The sequence below is a fragment of the Pelodiscus sinensis genome, chromosome 10 (genome assembly GCF_052426305.1).
Source record: "Pelodiscus sinensis isolate ZL-2025 chromosome 10, ASM5242630v1, whole genome shotgun sequence".
NCBI classification, from domain to species: Eukaryota; Metazoa; Chordata; order Testudines; family Trionychidae; genus Pelodiscus; species Pelodiscus sinensis.
In genome coordinates this window covers 24,936,810-24,955,856 of record NC_143061.1, presented here as the reverse complement: position 1 = coordinate 24,955,856, position 19,047 = coordinate 24,936,810, and the positions used below count along the sequence as shown (strand labels likewise).

The following is a 19,047-nucleotide window of genomic DNA, read 5'->3' as shown; positions in this document are numbered from 1 at the left end:
GTCTCCTATCAGCTCCACACCACACAGGCTGGCGGTTACCCCTCCCCCATATGCTGCCCACCTCTGAGCATCCCTCCGGCAGCCATTATATGGGTGGGCGGCTGCCAGAATTTAAATCAAACCGTGCCTCTCCTCCTTTGTCTGGGGCAGGGGAGGAGAGGCATGCAGTGCAGGAGCTGTGGGATTTGGGTGAGGGAGGGGGCGCATGCCCTCTTGGGGGCTTGGATGGGAGGAAAAGGGAGACTGAGCAGGAGATAAGGGGGCTTGGGTAGGGCATGGGGGGGCATAGGAGCTGCAAATTCTTGCAGGGGCTTGGGTGGGGGGGAGGTTAGGATATGGGGGAGCCACGCAGCTACACAGGCACTTAAGTGGGGGTGCGCAGGAGCCGTGTGGGCTCAGGTTGGGAGAGGTGGGGGCATACAGGAGCCATGGGGGCTCAGGGATGAGCATGTAAGCAGCAGGGACTCAAGTGGAAGGGCATGGGGGTCTCACAGGGACAGGAACTTCGGTGGGGGAGGCACAAGAGCCATGCGGCGAGTTGGGGGACAGCATGTGTGAGAGCCACAGAAACTCACAAAGGCTCGGATTGGGGGCAGGAGGATATGCCATGTGCAGCATCGCTGGTAGTCCGGGGGAAGAGGTGCACTGGAGCTGCATGGTTTTGTCCCTCTCTGGTGGGAGGCCAGAACCGTGTGGTCTTCCCCCTTGCGGCTAGAGGGAGAGAGCCGGGCCAGCTATGGCCTAGGCCAAGCCCAGTCCAACCCCCGGTGGCCAGAAGAAAGAGAGCTGCGCCAGCCTCTGTCCAGCCAAACCACCCTGTGAGCTGGAGGGAGAGAGCTAGGCCAGCTGCAGCCTCAGTCTGGTGCCTGTCCCCAGTGGCTGGAGACAGGAGAGCTGGGACAGGCCAGGGTTGCTACCCCTCTACTTGACCCGCTCGGCAGTTTCGGGTCCCCTCACCCCCAGTCCTTTCAGGGGCTTGCAAGGTAGGGGTTCACAAGTGTAGTGAGCAGATGGCACCGCCCTCTAGTATTTCCCAATAAGTACATATAATGTTTGATAAGTAATGGGAGAAGACAAACACTTAAGTAATTTTGAAGTACTGGTTTTCTGTTCATTAAGGTTGCTGGAACTCATTGTATTGTTCTGTCTAGATGATGAGTTGTTTCCTTCCCAAATTTGGTTAGCTTTGGGAAAATAACTAAATAATTTGCTTTGTCTGACATTTGTACTGAGGCTTTACTTCAAATATCTAGAATGTTATTCACGTAGCCTTGTTATTTCTGCATAACATGATTTAGTAAGTGCTTATATAAGTATATGTCATAATAGTCTAGATGGCTTTGAAGAGGACAAGATTATCACTTCAGTAGTGAGCAGTAGAGTGTTTATTTTTGGAGATTGTGTCCTTTAACTGAAATTTTTACTGCGGTAGGACAACTAGGTCCATCAGTCTAAGGTTTAGATGGGCATACAGTTCTTTTATGAAATAAAAATTTCAGTTTTGTAGTAATTCAAGGGAAAGCTTGTTACTCTTTTACATACTAGCCAAATAGGATATCAAAAGTCAAATTTTGGTATCCCACTTACAAACTTTGGCCTGAAAAATCCCCAGTAACAATTATTTAACGTGGTAAAGCTTTGGGGAGAATAATCAGCATTGTTCAAGACCAATATAGCTACTAACAAATACAATTATGTAATTTTTTCTAATGAAGATGTGTAAAAAATATAGCTTCTAGCATAGTTCCCTCTAAGGTGCGCACCTATGCATGTGCGTACCAACAATTTGAGTCTCGCCAGCCTACTTGGCAAAACCACACAGTGGCTGCTCAGCTGCTCCAGGGCCAGGCCATGTGTCGGGCGACTGCTCCGCCCCAGGAGCAGCTAGGCAGCCACCATGTGACCCTAGCCCTAGCTTCAGCCCTTCTCCAGGGCTGAAGCTGCAGCCAGGGCAGGCTTTGTGGCAGCTGCTGGAGCCGGGCTGCGGTACTAAAAATAGCACTGCGGCCTGGCTCCAGTCGCGGCACATGGGGCAGCTGCTCACCATATGGCACAGCCCTTGTGCCAGGATTGAAGCCGGGGCCACAGTACTATTTTTGGTACCATGGTCCTGGTCCCAGAACCCACCATACAGCCCCGCCCCCGCTGCTTCTGGGACAAGGCCGTTTGGCGGGAGGCTGCCCCATGTGCTGCGACTGGAGCTGGGATGGGACCAGGGTACTAAAAAATAGCACCACTGCTCGGGCTCAAGTCCTGGCACAGGGGGCAGCCACCTGCCATGCGCCCCAGCCCTGGGAGCAGTGGGGCTGTGTGGCAGTTTCTGGGATGGGGACAGCAGCACTAAGAATAGCACCATGGCCCTGGTTCCCGCTCTGGCACACAGGGCAGCCACCCACCGCATGGCTCAGCCCTGGCACCAGGGAGCTAGTGAAGGGTGCAGGTGTCAGGAAGGTAGAAGGTGAGGGAAGGGCAGGGGGAGAACTAAGGGGAAGGTGGGGGTGAGGAAAGGAAAGGGATTGTGCTGAGGGGAGAGGAGGGAGACTAGGGCAGGAGAAGAAAGGGGAAGGCACCAAGGGGCCGGGGAGAAGAGACAAATGCAAGGGAGCCAATGAGGGGAATGGGCGGGGAGAGAAAGGGAAGGTGTCATTGGGGGTGGGAGAAGGAAGAGGAGTGGGTACTGATTGAAGAGGGGTTAAAAGGAGCGGTAGGCATGAAGAAGGAACAGGTCATGTATGAGGGTGCAGAGGGGCTTGAAGAGAATGGGGGTGCAGGGGTGGGCACCAGGGAGGGAAGACAGCAAGGTGGGCAGGTGTTGGGGAGAGTAGGGGCAGTGAGGGAAGGGGGAAACAAGAAGAGGTTGCTGGGGGTAAGAGAAGGTGCAGGTGCCAGCGGGATTGTGAGGTGAAGCAGAAGGGCAGACATGGGGAGGGGAGGGGAGGCCGGGGCACCAGAGGGCAGAGGAGAGAGGCAGGGCAGGTGAGTAGAGGGAGGTATAAGGATAGGGGATGGGGATGGGCAGCTACAGATGATCAGAGTGGAGGAGGCATGGACACAGGGGGAAGGGCAGGTGCAAGGGTCATAGAGGATGGGGAGAGTGGCAAGTCCCAGGAGGACTGAGGGGAATGAGAAGGCCAGGAGCCAGGACAGCAGAGGAGGGTGAGGGATGGGAGGCAGCAGCAGGCATCAGGGGAGCAGATGAGGGGAGAGGGGGAAACATGGCAGCAGAGGGGAAAAGGGAAATGTTTATAAGATATTTAAATAAGATATTTGTTACTAATTTGGGTGCCATAGGTAGTACACATCTGAACAAGCGCATATGACCTCAATATTGGTGCACAAGACAAAACTCTGCTTATGGATGGAAAATCTTAGAGGGAACACTAGCTGCTAGTATAGTTCATGCTGTTTCCAAACATCCTAAACATTTTACCTTATAGAGATGAGGAGCTATTTGAATCCCTCTCCAATTATATAGTGTATCTTTAGATAGAATCTGGGATTGGAGTCCAGATTTCCTTAGCATGAATACACGTGGAGCTCTGAGCCCCTTTCTGGATGGAGTTGATTAAGCAGTTGCGGAGCCATGCTGCCGTGGAGCTTAGAGGGAGCCTTGGTTGGAGGCTTTACCTCTTTTGCCTGTGTCTGTTCTTGCAATCTGGGAAGGTAAATTTTTTACAGATGACTTTCAATCAGGGCAGCAGGCTGGGGTGACACTACTGCAACCACATCCTCTCTCCCGCCATCAGTAGTTATGGTCATCAGTGACATTGGTGATGAGCACACTGAAAACATGAGGAGAGCATTTTATGTGGACTCTATAGTGACTACAGTAGTGAGACTGGGATCCTCAGCTCAGTCTCACCTGCTTTAAGGAAATTGTTGGACTGCAAGGGATCAAGGAAATTGCCTTCCTTTTGTTCTCACTTTGTTTCTGGGCCAGCCCTTGGTCAATATGAAACCAATTTATGAGGGTGGCAGTATTATAGCTTGATCTCTATTAGTGTAATATGGGCAGTTGAGCTTCAGTTGTAGTTTTGGTTATAGGGACATGTGACACACATTCGGTTAGAGGATTCAGAATATTGTAATTTACTAGGGGGCTGCGGCCCCTTCTCACTGTGCTTGCCAACCTTCCCCTCTCTTGGGGTAGGTGTCTACCTGGAGGGAGGGTGCAGGAGCAGGGTGGGGTTAGGATGGCTGGCCGGGTGGGAGGGCACAGGAGCAGGCTGGGGTTAGGGTGTCTGGCCAGAGTAGAGGGCAGGAGCAGGCTAGGGGCAGCCCTCCCTGCAGGCTGCAGACTGGAGAGGCAGCTGGAAGCCAGGGTTGTCCCGCAGAGCCCCAACCCGCACCAACAAGCAGGACGACCTGGATCCCTTTCTCCCAGGAGGAGCCATCCCTTTAGAGACTGCAGCCCTGGCCTCTTAGGAGAAGTCTGTAGCTGGGGAGCACTATCATGACTCCCTGCAAGGAGCTGCCGCTGGATCAGCACCACCCTCACCACCACGTGCGGCCCTGGTATGCCCCTCCTCACTTCCCAGATCCTTGTTCTGAGCCCCCTGCCCTGAGTCCTCCACCTCCCACCTGCCTTGACTTCTGCACTCCCACCTCTTTCTCCCTGCCTTGAGCCCCTCCCACCACACTTCCCAACCCTCTGCCCTAAGCCGCCCAACCCCTGCCTCTTTTTATCCCTAAACCCTCATTCCAGCCTTCATTTTCCTTCATTTTTAAAAAAAATACAATCATTGAAATAAAGCATGTACATTTTTAATTTTTTAAATTACTTCAATTAAAGACCCAAGCAATACCGGGTATATCTGCTAGCATTGTAATAAGCAACAAAGTTTGTTAGCCCTCCCAGAATTGACAGAAATTTATCAGCATTTGGTAAGAAATTTTTGTCAAGTGATAATGGCAGTACACACCAGCCAGAAGAAACTATCAGTGCAGTCTGTGGATGAGTGGCTAATCATTTCCTTCTAGTTAAAAGTAATATGAGTCTTCAATAGTTTTCCATTTATTATCATTCCTCAGCCTAAAGATTAATAGGTGGATCAATGTCCTGTCTTTTCTAGATATTTTTTTGTCAGGAATAATATAAAAAAATAAATGACATGTTCATTTCTGAGTAACTTCATTTCATTTCCAGTGTAAATCCATATCTGCTTGGCTTTGTGGTCTTTTTCTTTATCAAGTCTCAGACCAGACTTCATGCCATTTACCTCGGTTTATAAAAATAATGTTCTGTAGTTCAGCCCATTGCTGCAATGATGTTTTGGTCAATTATTTTGATAAACTGCACGCTGGAATCCACTTAGCCACACAAAGACCAATCCTCGTACTTTATAATTAGAATACAAATGGGTGTCTCCCCTCTTTTGAGATTTAATAAAAGCTTTCTAGTGAGATCTGTTATTAAGCCTGTATTATTTTAGTAAGCTTACTACAGTATATTTACTAATACATTATGAAGTGTTATAAATAAAACTAGCCTGGACAAAATAAGGAACTAAGTACAGTTTGTATTGTGTTATCTTTTTTGTTAATTTTACTAAAATTTGTAATTTGCAGTAGTCCTTCAGTCACTAGTCCACAGTAATTAGTAATTTTCCCTGTAATCTTTTCCATACATGTGCAGAATACATTTTTATGTGCACCGAAGCATGTGCAATTGTGCACCACAAGTAGGCACACAAACCTAGCTGTGGACACTCTGCTAATCAGCTGGGTGGCATTTGAATCTCTCCTGAGTGGCCACAGGGAATGCTGGTAATGAGGCATTATTTTAGTGAAAGATTTTTGTTTTGTTTTATGTGTGGTTTTTTTGTAAGAGTCTAGCTGTTGGTTTTCAAAGTTATCTAGCCCTAAATTTGGACTCCCCACTTCCCATCTTTCCTATGGTAGTGAGGTGTTCTGCACCCACAAACTGAATGTTAAACTGAAGCTCTATGGATCAAGCCTCTTTGATGTAAAAAAGTAGTGGATATTGACCATAAAACATCCTGTAATTGGAAAAGTCACCTTGAATAAAGATGATACAGTGACAATATTTTTAGAGCGCCTGTTTTGCAAATTAAAGTTTTGGAAACTGGAGTGGTGAGACAGGCCGTATCCCTTCTAGTGACTCATCAAAAACAGGACTGCAGGAGTTAACTCATGCTGTTTCTCAGTTTTGTCATATTGTATTTGAATATATGTGGGAAGATATATGGAAGAGCAATCCATTTGGAAGTAAAGTTATATCTATTTGGATCAAAACCTCGCCAGTCACATAGAAGAAAAGTGAATCTGGAGGTTTGTGCCGAATATGCTAGAATATGAATTTAGGGCACAATAGCTTTTCTGCACTTAATTCCCATATGGACAGACTTATTCTGCATTAAGAATGCAGTGTGTAGTGTAGCTTAATCCACTTTGGAAATGGATTAAATCAAGCCACACACAGGCATTCTTAATGCAGAATAGGAGTCTTCATGTCGGAAGCTAGTGCAGAACTTCCTGTTTTCAATTTTTGTTTCCTGTGGATTAGTCTTAGCAAAAAAGCAGACTTTTCTGAATTTAAATATAATGTGCCTTAGCATGATGTGATTTCTAGTTCTATTAAAACATAAATTGAGGACTCTATCAGAGTAGCATATGAAACTTGTCATAAAGAGCCTCTAACTTCAGTTAAATTAGCCACATTGAGATGGACGAGACTTGATTTCCTGACTCTGGCTATGGCATACTACCTGGACCTTATGTAGCATACTTTTTATCACACTTCACAAGGTGGACCTGACAACTGCAAATCATATCTTGCCGGCTCCTGTAAAAGATTGGTTGCTAATGGATTTCTTTTATGATGTGCTTAAATCTGGGATTTAGACCAGAAATTTCAGCACAGCTCGTGCCTTCAGAGGTAAAAGTTTGCTATATGAATTATTTTGCAGTCCTGATTAATTTAAATAAAATGTAAGATTATAACACTCCTTTTGTTAATTTAAATGTGTGTTATTGCTGTAAAATGTGCATGTTAATGAATGTTAGACAATAAAAGTCTTATAACTTAAAGTATATCTTTCCTTACCAATTTTAATTAATAAATTTTCTGCTTTTAGTGTGCTTATATGATCAAATTTGAATACAAAAAAGGTATGCTAATTGTTAAACAATGTCTTTCACAGAAAGCTGGTGATTGTTTTCTAAAAGCAAAGATTACCAGGTATTTGTCATTTTGGTTTGTCACAGTATTACTTTTTGACAAAGGCCAAAAATATGATCCAATTAATAACAGGACTCCAAATTGATGGTAACGAATGTTACTTGTAAACTGAAATAATCCTCCCTATTTATGAAAACTCTGCCCACTAATGTCTAAGTCAACAGTTTATTCTGGCTTTATGTAAAACTAATTCTTCTGAGAATTTTTAACATGAGAAAAGCATAAGCATTTTATTTTTAATACTGCAATTATGAAAACCTTTAAAAATAAAATTTTCTGAACTTTTAGAGAATACACTACTTGAATTAGAAATCTAAAAATGTATAGCAATATTGTGCTATCACTAAAGCATAGAACACTGTGGTTGTGTCTACATTGGCAAGATTTTGCGCAAATACAGCTGCTTTTGCACAAAATCTTGCCGCCTGTCTACACTGGCCGTGAGTATTTGCTCAAGAACACTGACGTTGTAATGTACAAAATCAGTGCTTCTTGCGCAATGTTACGGTATCTCTTTGACAGAATTAGGAAGGATGTCTTAAGGACAACTTCCCCGAGAGTTATCTAATAACTCGGCTCATCCACAGGGGATGGTATATAAGGTAGTGACTCTCAAACCCGTATCTGATCACCGGGAGTGCCAATCTTAGATTTATATGGCGCGCAAATGAAAACTGGAAACTTGGATTTAACTGGAAACCACAAGACTATATTATTAAAATAAACAAATTTAACAACAATACCTCAAATGAACAAATGAGGGGGCAGTCCCCTTTTTACACTAATGGACCAGGAGGGAAAGTCCCTCCAGGTCCCTATACCTACAGTGCCTACGACGATAGACGGTTGATGCGGTGCTAGTGACCTGCGACCTTCGGGCTAGTTGAAAGCCTTCAGGGAGGACAGCTAGGCGTCCCTCGTCGGCTGATCTCGATGCTAGGCGACCTACAATCCGTTGGCTAATTAAAGCCGCGGGAGAGGAACAGCCCAGGAGATCCCTTAAAGCACGGATGGAGGTCGAAGATGGTAGGTTCGCCTTCCGCGAAGTCCTCTGGTCCTCGCTGCCTCTTCTCTGCGCTTCGGTGCAGCCGGATCAGACTATGGAAGCTAGACTCCTTCCTATCTATTCTAACTAACTCTAAAAATAAAAACCCTATCTGAGCCCGACGAATAGGCATGACGATGGCCGACATGCGTGGACCGACGCAACCTGATGTACAAACTCGATGACGGGAGCTATCCTAACTAAACACTACCTAACTAAATACCTGACCTAACCTTCCGTCAGCCTATCCCTGTAAAAGACTAAATTGAGGGAGCATGACTTTCTGTCAATCCCTTCTAAGAGAGAAACCGGTCTTATACAGGGTTTCTCTAAGACCTCACTCATTCGACCTAGGACAAGATTAATGAAGAATCTCTCTCTCTCTCTCTCTCTCTCTCTCTCTAAACCTCGACCCGACGCTGTCTGACCCAAGGATAAGCCTCGGGGCCAGCAGCAACTGCTACGCAGCAAAGCCCTTTTATACTCAACACTCATGAATATGCATGAGGGTTTGAGGTTTTAAAATGATTGGTTGGTAAAAATGCTTGTGTTGCCTGGTTCAAATTGATTGGCTCCTGAAAGATGCGTGCTATAAGCTAATTGGCTGGCAGAACAGCTAATGAATATTCATAGTTTATTCAAATCTCGCCAGGTAACTGCTTGCTGTTTTCAAAATCTAACAGTTACCTGTGGACGTGACAGAATGTGTATTTTAAATGGATGCCTAAAGAAAATTCTTAAGGTTTCAAAATGGAGTTTCAGACTCCATTTTGAGATATTGCAGAACTTCATTATAATTAAGGTTTTATACATCGTAAGGAGTATATTATTTCACACAACACCAGTCCTATACACTGTACAAATATTCACAAGGTGAATTTACATTAAATAGCTTACATTTGCATTTAACCACTTGATTTTACTTGAACATAGCCACTCCTGCCTTACAGCAAATACTCTGATGCTCCTGCTCAGGGATAAGTCCTCTTGCGCAAGTGTTCTTGCGCAAGAGGCCAGTGTAGACGGGTAACAAATTTCTTGTGCAAGAAAGCCCAATGGCTAAAATGGCCATCGGAGCTTTCTTGCACAAGAGAGCATCTACACTGGCACGGATGCTTTTGCGCAAAAGCAAATCTTTTGCGCAAAGGCACATGCCAGTATAAACGCTCTCTTGTGCAAATACTTTTAACGGGAAAACTCTTCCGTTAAAAGTATTTGCACAAAATCATGCCAGTGTAGACGCAGCCTGTATGAAAAACTATATGAAAGTGTTTCTGGGTTGGTGGCACCAGAGTTTGCTGAATGCTTTGAAAGATCCTGAGTTTAAAAATTTGCTTTTGAAGTATTTCTTTTCACTTTGGTTTTTGTCATCTTTTTCAATAATTTCTTAAGTGTTGGTCAATTGTTCGTGTATTAGCTAACAATTTTCAGTTGTAATTAGCCAAAATGTTTACATAGTGTTTTTCCATTTTAAATTCTGGAAGTGATCAAATGGTTTCAGTTAACTACTTGTGTAATAATTGCCTATTGATAAGCTTAAGAGTGCTTGGAAATGTTGCACTTCTCTGAGTTTGATAGCAGTCATATACTCTTGGAACTTGTCAATTTTTCCTTACCTCTTACTTCTTATGCAGCAGGAAGTCATTTATGCTAATTTTCTTTTATTTGCATATAGGTTACAGAGTTCTGTGGTGCAAAGCATGCTCAGAACTCCTTTTAAGTGTCTGTTTAGATCAAAGCAGGACTGTGTGATAGCTGTTGTCTGACACCAAGCTGTGTGGTGTTGTTTTCATTAAACATTTATCATACTTCCAATGTGACAGCAGGCAACTTTGTGCTTTGGTAACATGTTTTCATGCAAAATTTATTGAAAAAGACTAGATGTTGTAAAGAGATATTGTTGCCTTTCACCAGTGGCGAAGGGTAAATGTTTGATTGAAAAGAAGCATACATTTAACACTATCCAGTGAAGTTACATTGAAAAAGTATGAAACACTATTTGCTTTGGTATAAGCAAACTAAGTATATTTAATACTAGCATTTATTTTGGGGAATTTTATTTTAATGGGTTACATGTTCTGTTTGACATGTCTAATTTTTTGCCTCCTACTAATCTGTGCCATTGGATAGCTGCATTACCATAACAATATAAGTATACTATCTAAACAAAACATGGAATAATATTTATATTAGGAAATATTATACTGATCTTTCAATTTGTAATGTAATTTTAAAAATACATACGTCAATGTAAATTTTAAATCTGAGATTTTTTTACATTGCAGGAATTAGGAATTACCTCCCCATTAAAAATTAAATTTATTTTGGTAATATGTCGAGAATACTTGTCCCATAAAGTGCATGAATTTTTAGGAAAAAAATTAAAGGCTTATTTATTAATAAGATATTAATTTGCTGTCAATTTAACAAAACAATATTTTATTGCTGCAAGTGCTATAATTTAAATTGTTTTCATCTGTGCTATTATATATCCGATTTTTGAGTTTGAAAGTAGAGGAGTTTTTTATGCGTAAAAAAATGGTGAAAATAAAGAAAACCTTTTTGGAGTGGGGAAAAAATGCACTTCTTTAAATACCAGTGCATTTAAAGAAGTTTACCGGTATGAGACATCAGATAGGTTTGGTTTAGCAAGCAGTTAATTCATGTTATTGTTTAATCACTTTCAGTATTTCTAACTAAGGCCAAGATGGTCCACTTCAAAAAGAGACCATTGCACATGCATAACAAATTCCCTTGAATAAATGTTCATGAAAATTTATACTCAGAGTATTCTGCAATCTTAATTTTGTAATCATACCATATACTAGAATATTTTACCATATTCTGTAAATAATACATATTTAAGGCCTAATTGTACATGCTGCATTGTGAGCATACTGCAGGAGAGAAGGCTCGGTGACTGCTTTCTCCAACAAGTCATCCAGAGGGCTGTCCTACTGCGGCAGACAGTGTATCCCTGAACATAAGGGCTACGTCTACACTGGCCCCAAATTCCGGAAAAGGGATGCAAATCAGGTAAGTCAGAATAGGGAAATCCGCGGGGGATTTAAATATCCCCCGTGGATTTAAATAAACATGTCCGCCACTTTTTTTCCGGCTTTTCCCCAAGCCGGAAAAAAAGCGGCGGACATGTTTATTTAAATCCACGGGGGATATTTAAATCCCCCGCGGATTTCCCTATTCTGACTTACCTGATTTGCATCCCTTTTCCGGAATTTGGGGCCAGTGTAGACGTAGCCAAGGAGTAAAGACCATGTAGTTATCTTTAGAGGTGGCATAAATGAATGGGTTAAGGGTAAAGCCCAAGACCTCTCCCCAGGAGCATCCTGAGGGGGGTACGGGGCTTGGGGCAACCCCCTCCCAGAGCTCCAGGTGTGGGGTCTCGGGCAACTTCCCCTCCTGCCGCAGGTTCTGCCCTCCTCCAACCCTTCCCCAAGCCCTCCCCCTGCACTGTCCCTGCCTTCTTACCTCTTCTCTCTAGCAGCGCAGCTCAGAGGATTACGGGGGCAAGTCGCAGCAGCAGCAGAGTTCACGCCCACCCCTCCACACACACACACACACACACACACACACACACACACACACACACACACACACACACACACACACTCTCTCTCTCTCTCTCTCTCTCTCTCTCTCTCTCTCTCTCTCTCTCTCTCTCTCTCCCTCACCCTCACCCTCACCCTCACCCTCACCCTCACCCTCACCACATGGGGGATGGGAACCAGACTGGCCTAGCAGCCTGAACTACCTTCTTGGGCCACTTTACCTCAGTTCTCAAATTAGCTCATTGTAACTGTTACTCAGTGGTCTGCTTTCCGCTGCTGAGGGGTCACTCTGGCTGCCGCCTCCTGCATAGTGAATTGGGGGTGGGTGGAAGAAGGAAGTGACCCCTGCTGCCACTTTGCCAGGCCCCCATAATCCTCTGGGTCCCTTTTGTCCATAGGGGGAAAAGTATGCTGCGCTTTTGGAATTGGAGCAACAAGGGACTATTTGATCTTCCTTCTTCCTCCCCCAAAAACTCCTGGAGGCCGGTATGCTTACTTCTGCCTTTTTCAAACTGTGCCTCCACATGCTACCACATGGGTCTCTTCCCCCACTTCCTCCCTGCCAAGTGCATCTCTGGCTGTATTGAGCCCCTTAGAAAAGAAAAGATTATGTAAATAACAATTGATGCACAATCTCTTTTAACAGATATCATGAATAAATAGACTGATTAGTAGTTGGATCTGTTCTATGTTTACTTAAAAGACCAGGTGGCTCTAAAGGTCCCACTAGAATTTTAGATAAACTAGATTTTTTTCTTCCTTTGTTTCTCTCTCACCCTCCATCAAAGGATATATATGGGATTTTCTTTATATTTTTAAGCAAGCTTTGTGGAAGGAATACCAGGGAATATGTAAAGATTGGTTTCAAAATTAAACATTTGCCTTTTTTGTTATAGTAACAACAATATTCTGAAAAATTGGTCTTTTGGCAAACAGTGTATTAGTTTGCTAACTTTTTGAGAATGGAGGTATATTATTGCAATTTCATTTTAATTGTTTTGTTTTCACAGGCCATTTTTAAAAGTTGTTGCATGTCAATTGACATGAAGGCCAGGTCTACACTAGGAAATTAGCTTGTTATAACTGTTACTCAGTGGTCTGAAAAATCTATTCCCCCTGAGAGAGAGTTATACAAACCTAACTCCTTGTGTTGACATCATTAGGGCAACGGGAGAGTTCTCTTACCAGCCTAACTACCATCTCTTGAGAGATGAAATAACTATGCTGGTTAAAAAAAGGCCCTTCCAGATATGGTCCTCACAGAAGCAGTAGAGTAGTGCAGCTGCAGTGATGCCTCTGTAATAGTTTGTATAGATCAGGCCTGGGTAAAATACAGCCTGCAGGCCATATGTGGCCTGCCAAGCTATCGGATCCGGCCTGCAGAGGCAGAAGGGAGCCCAATGCAGGCTCCCCTGTTTGCCCCATATGCTGCTCAGAAATGTTGCTGCAGGGTGCTTTCTCTTTGAGTCTAGAGGGGAGCGGAAAAGATTCAGATGCTGCTCCTGCCCCCAGGACAATCCCATTGTCCGGTTTCTGGACAGAAAGCACAACCCTCCTGCTTAATTATTCACTCAAGCACATGGCCAAGCAGGCAATATGACAGACCGGGCTGGGTGTGGGCACCACTGAGGTCATCAGCTCAGGGTGAGTTGCTCAAAACCATTACTTACAGCCCTTGACTGGAGACCTTTCCCAGGTAGGCCACAAATTAGTCACACAGAGCACTTCAGCTGCCAATCTGGCCAGCAGGAAGCCTCAGAAGCAAAACTGCTCAGACACTCCAGCTTTCCCTGTGCCACAATCTGCCCGGACCTTACACACAGGTGAGAGGTTATAAAATCCAATCTCACCAACTACTAACACATCCTATTGGTCCCAAAGAACCAGCCACAGTCCCAGGCCAATTTACAATTTAGATCTTACCCACAAGAGAACTCTGGGATTATCCTTTAATATCTAAAATCTAAAAGTTTATTAATAAAAGAAAGAAAAGGTTGAGAGTATGATTAAGGAGAATACATTACATACGTCAGTCACCAAGTTCTTGATGCTCTTAGTAGAGATGCTACAAACTGCTAGCTTAAAAGTCTTCGGTATACATCCTGTATTAAGATGGGTCAGCAGTTCTTCCCAGCTCTCTGTCCCTAGCAAGGATGCATCTGGGATCAGTAGCAAGACTGAAGACAAGTTGGAGATGGCCTTATGGGATTTTTATGTTCCTGGTGTCTCCCAAACTGGAGCTGGTCACATGATCAAGTAACCTATCTCTGTTTCATGTGCCAGTAGTCATCATGCTTCCAGACCCATTCCTCAGATGTATATTGGCCACTGAGAGCCATTGTTCATGGAGCAGTGCTAATTAGCACAGCTATTCACTGAACAATCCTTCCTCACAATAGGCAGTCCAGGCCCATTGCTCCCTCCCAGACAGAGAACATTTACAATCCAATAACAAAGCCCATATTCATAACTTCATATACAAAAATCATACAAGTACATGAGTAGCATACATAGAACCAGTAGATCATAAGCTTTCATTGGACACCTCATGGCCCACTTTGTACAGAATTTAGGACAAACACCACCCATGGGTGCAACAGTGATCTGTCTGCTTACTTTAAAATCCAATAACGTGACATGCAGAAGCATTGTAAGCTCTGCAACCTTTTAGCTTGGCAGGCAAGCAGGCAGGCTGGCTGGTTTTGCTGCTGGCTGGTAAGTCTCCTGGCCAGAACTTGCCTCTGGCACTCCAGCCCCTCCGTTCCCCAACCCTCTGCCCCACATTCCTGATGTACCCATAACCCCTCCCAGATCTGGTGCCCCAATCTCCTGCCCAAGATCACAATCCCTTCCTACACTTGATCACATCCCAAAACCCTGCACCCTAGTTCCCTGCCTTAGGTCACAACTGCCTCCTTCACCCAAACTCCCCCCCAGACTCCATTCTCCCTCCTGCTCCCTAGTCCCTTACTTCAAACTCCCTTCTGCACCCAACCTCCACCCCAGACCTCACAGCATCTTCATTAATACCATGGAAGAGTGGGGTCCTCAATCACTTTCCAAAATTTTGAATGCCCCCGCATCAAAAATTATTGCCCACTGCTGGTATAGATGTACCCTAAAGGTCTTCAGTCAAAGCAAGGTCTTCAATCCAAAGAAAAATGTCAAGAAATTAAGTGGCAATATTTAGGTACTCCCTCATTTTTTTCTTCATTAACTAATTGGGAATCCTTTTGGAAGATGATCAGTTTTTCTTAGCTATCCACATTTTTAAAAAATACATATACTTAAATGATTTAAATATTTTTCTGGTTTAGAGTGCTGATGTTGCTCTTACTGTTTCTCTTGAATCCATTTTTCTGTGCAAACATCTTAGCACATAATATACCGAAGATATTAATCTCATTACTGATGAGCACTGAAATCATAGTTTCTGCATGGTATGTTGTACTGATGACAGTAGTGCCATTCTTAAGGACCATTAAACTTGAGTCCCTTTTGTTACTTTCTCATTAATGTTTTTGGAAAGCGAAGAGCCTCCAGTAGTTTTAAAAATAAACTGGTAGGTTGGCACAACCCCAGTTTCTGGAGCAAATATTTCCTTGCTCACTAAAAGAGGTTCTTCACATCCAAGGCTCCATCTCTGTGTGATTATCCTTATGTGCATTCTCTGGCGGAGCACATGTGCCTCGTGCTGAAAGATCTGTGTTATTTTGGCAAGCAGTATGTGTAGAATGGACATGAGCTCTTCAGTCGTGCTCTGCTACAGGGTCATACAAAGGCAAGATGTATCCACTGTCATTAAGTTCTTCTCACAACCTCACAGCTTTGAGATGGAGTCTGAGTGACCATAGCCTTTCCTTACAGCTGTAGCTAATAGTTTTAGTGTTGGTGACTTAGTAGTTTTAGTCATTTTAATTGTTTGGTTGCTTTTTGCAACCATTAGTCATTAGAATATGCCTGTTTGGTTCAGTGTCATCCAGTTTACTTGTATTTAAAAACTGTCTCTTGTAAGTGAGTTATCTACAGTAAGTTTCAGACACACACTTGATGTCTCTCTGTCCAGGAGAATCATTCTGTGATGCTAGAAGATCAGGTGGCAACTCTTGCCTAGGCTTTAGGCCTCAGCCAAGCACTTACAAATTAATTGCTGGAAACCAATCTGTTTCCTCTGTATGTTAGTATTGTTGGGATTATTATTGGACTTGTGTTTAAGGTTTAGAATTTATGAAATGCTTATGAGTTGTTGCATGTGTTGGTCACTTACTACATATGCTAAAGATATTATAAGGTAATATTTAAGCTGTTGCTTTATAAATGTAAAAAAATAAGCAGTTCTAAAATTGTGAATTCAATCAAGAGAGATCATCTCCTGCCCATCAAAACTCAGTGTTAATTGTCCCCTTATGACTATAAGGAGGCTATGTGCAAAAGGGCTCATCCCAGTAGCTTGAATTCTGTAAGAAGGAAATAAATTTTCCTGTCAACTACTTTGTCCTCTTTTGCCCTTTGGACTCTCATAAGGCTAAAGGAGAAATAGAGATCCCCAGGGTCAGTCTGGGTTAGCCCTAAAAGACATTCAGAGCTGAAAACTTGCTACAACTTTGTCACCTTTTGAACCAAAGATTGTAACTCATTTGTGTACATATGTTTTGCCTGCTTCACCCTTGCAATAACTCTCATTTTCTCCTCCTCCTCCTTAATAAATCCTTAGTTTGTTCTATGTTTGACTATAGGCAAAGTCTTTGGTTTTGTCATTTAAGGTACAGACTGATCTGCTTTAAGTGTTTGGTCTCTTGGGACTGGGAGCAACCTGAATATTTTGTGATCTTTGGTTATTGCAACCATCTGTCAGTAAGTCCAACCTGACTAGATTTGCCCATGTAAATCGTCTGACTCTATGGTAAGACTGTTATAATGCTTTAGGAGTAGTTACTGGATAGGCAAAATCTAATTGTAGAACATATGATCAGTTTGGAGTCTCTACCCTGCTCCTTGGTTGTCTGCCCTGAGGTTGCACTTAAGTATGTGTCATACTGTCTGGAGTGGTTCCTGCTGAAGTTCAGTCTTGAGCTGGGTTCAACTACATGGCTTTGGAGTACCGAGGATTGAAAACCAGAAGTTCAGGAATGAGTATGGTACTGACTCTGGCACAGTCTACTCCAGTGATTCTGACACTGACTCTTTTTCAGCACAGGAACCAAGCTATTGGTCCCGGGACATGTCATTGCCCATGCAATCTGAGCTATGCAGTTTCCTCGGATTCATCTTCAGAGTTAAAAGTGAAGAAAATCCACCCTATCAACATATTTACTCATTCAAACTGCTATTATAACCCTCCACATTATACAGAGGATCTAACCTCTCCTCACTCGGAAGATATTGGGACACACATAATCTGGGCTATTATTTCTCTAGTGTGAGGCTGTTGGCCACATGAACATTGGTGGGTTTGATGAGGGACCGTTGTTGGCTCAGAGTAACTTCAGCTGCAGGAGCAACTGCATCATCAGAAGGCTGCTTGCTCCACCACATTGCATATTCTGGAGCCCCCAAAACCCCTTCTAGTACCTACATGACAATAAGCAGAGGAAGAAGAGCCAGCAACACAAGACTATCTCCTGGCGCTAGTATCCCTTTCCTGCTTGTCTCTTGATGACCTGTAGTGCCACTCATGGCTCCACAAATGGACAATTATAAGAGTTTCAGAGACCTATAAAAGAGAATGGCCGAAATCCTCCAAACCCCCTTTGAGGAGTTGCAAAAACAGACACACAAATTGGTAGACATGCTTAAAGTCTCTTCAGTAGGGAAAATGACTCTCCCAGTTAACAATGCCATCATAAATCTAGCCAGAGCCTTGTGGTAAAAACCTGCTTTAGTTCTACCTATATCCCACAGAGCACATTAAAAATATCCAGTGCCTCCTAATGGTGCAGAATTCTTTTACAGAGCCTCTACCCCATTTTCTTTATAGTCACTGTGACAAATAAAAAGGCAAAACATTGAAAAAGAGCCAAAGACCAGATTTGTGTGCAAAGCCTATTCCTCAGCAATCTTATGTTAGCCAGATATGACTTCTGCATACATGAGAGACTGCTGGTTTTTGCAGATAGCCTTCCCAATGACACTTGTGATCAGTGTTCCCTTTAAACTGCAGGGCAGCTCAGCTTCATAGGTGATAAATCAGCCCCACCCAGTCAGTCAGCTCCCTGGAAGAGCCCTGAGCCTCTGACTGGGTGGGGCTGATTAATCACCTGTGAAGCTGAGCTGCCACATAGTTTAGAGCAGGGGTCTCCAAACTTTTCAGCCCGAGGGCCGCATTAACTATCAAACAGCAGTTTGGGGGCCGACTACACACTTGAGGTCCAAATAAAAAACAATCAAAACATGGATGTTGTTTTTAATTATTTATTTAATATTATTTTATTCAGTTATTATTTAATAACACATTCATACACTACACATGAACACCTGTATTAGTGTGAATGGTGAAATTGTTTCCTGGATGCCAAAATAGCAGACATTTCTGGCTTTAGATTTGTTGTCCCTAACATCAGCAGTGACCTGAGATTATCATCGGACAAGTTTGTTCTCAAATTGTTCTTCACGTATTTCATTCTTGAAAATGTTTGTTCACACAGGTATGTTGTTCCAAAGATTGAAAGGTACCTTGATGCAAAAGTTTTGACATTAGGAAAGTCTTCCTTGGGCAAAAACTGGTAAAAACCCACCAGTCCTATTTTGAACTTGTCCCTAAGGAGGTCATTTGCTTGCAACTCAATGACTTCCAGCTGCAGTTCATCTGGGCAACTGGCCACATCTGCTTCAAATGGGTTTTGAAACAATCTCACTTCTTCTGCCTTTGAATCCAAAAAGATCTCCACGGGCCGGATGAGAGGGCCTCGCGGGCCGCATCCGGCCCCCAGGCCGTAGTTTGGAGACCCCTGGTTTAGAGGGAACACTGCTTGTAAGTAAGTACAGTATTTTGTGTTGATAGTTAGGGCCAGTTCATAGTCAGAACAAGCATCCAAGCAGTGCCAAATGAAGCAGATATGACTACAAGGTCAGTTATAATGGTAATTGTCATGTGTCAGGCATCGTGACTTCAGGGTTTAGGTTTTTTTCTGAGATGTTCAACTGATAGTGGAGGACTTGCCTTTTTAAGAAGCTGAATTGTTCGCATCTAAAACTGTTGAGGCCATTCATAGCCTATACACCAGCTCTGAAGA

General features: G+C 43.5%; 1 protein-coding gene across 1 annotated transcript in view; it reads left to right on the top strand.

Annotated features, from left to right (window-relative positions):
* Positions 1-19,047, top strand: part of RSRC1 (arginine and serine rich coiled-coil 1) — a 362,617-nt gene that overhangs the window by 74,210 nt on the left and 269,360 nt on the right. The window lies entirely within an intron of this gene.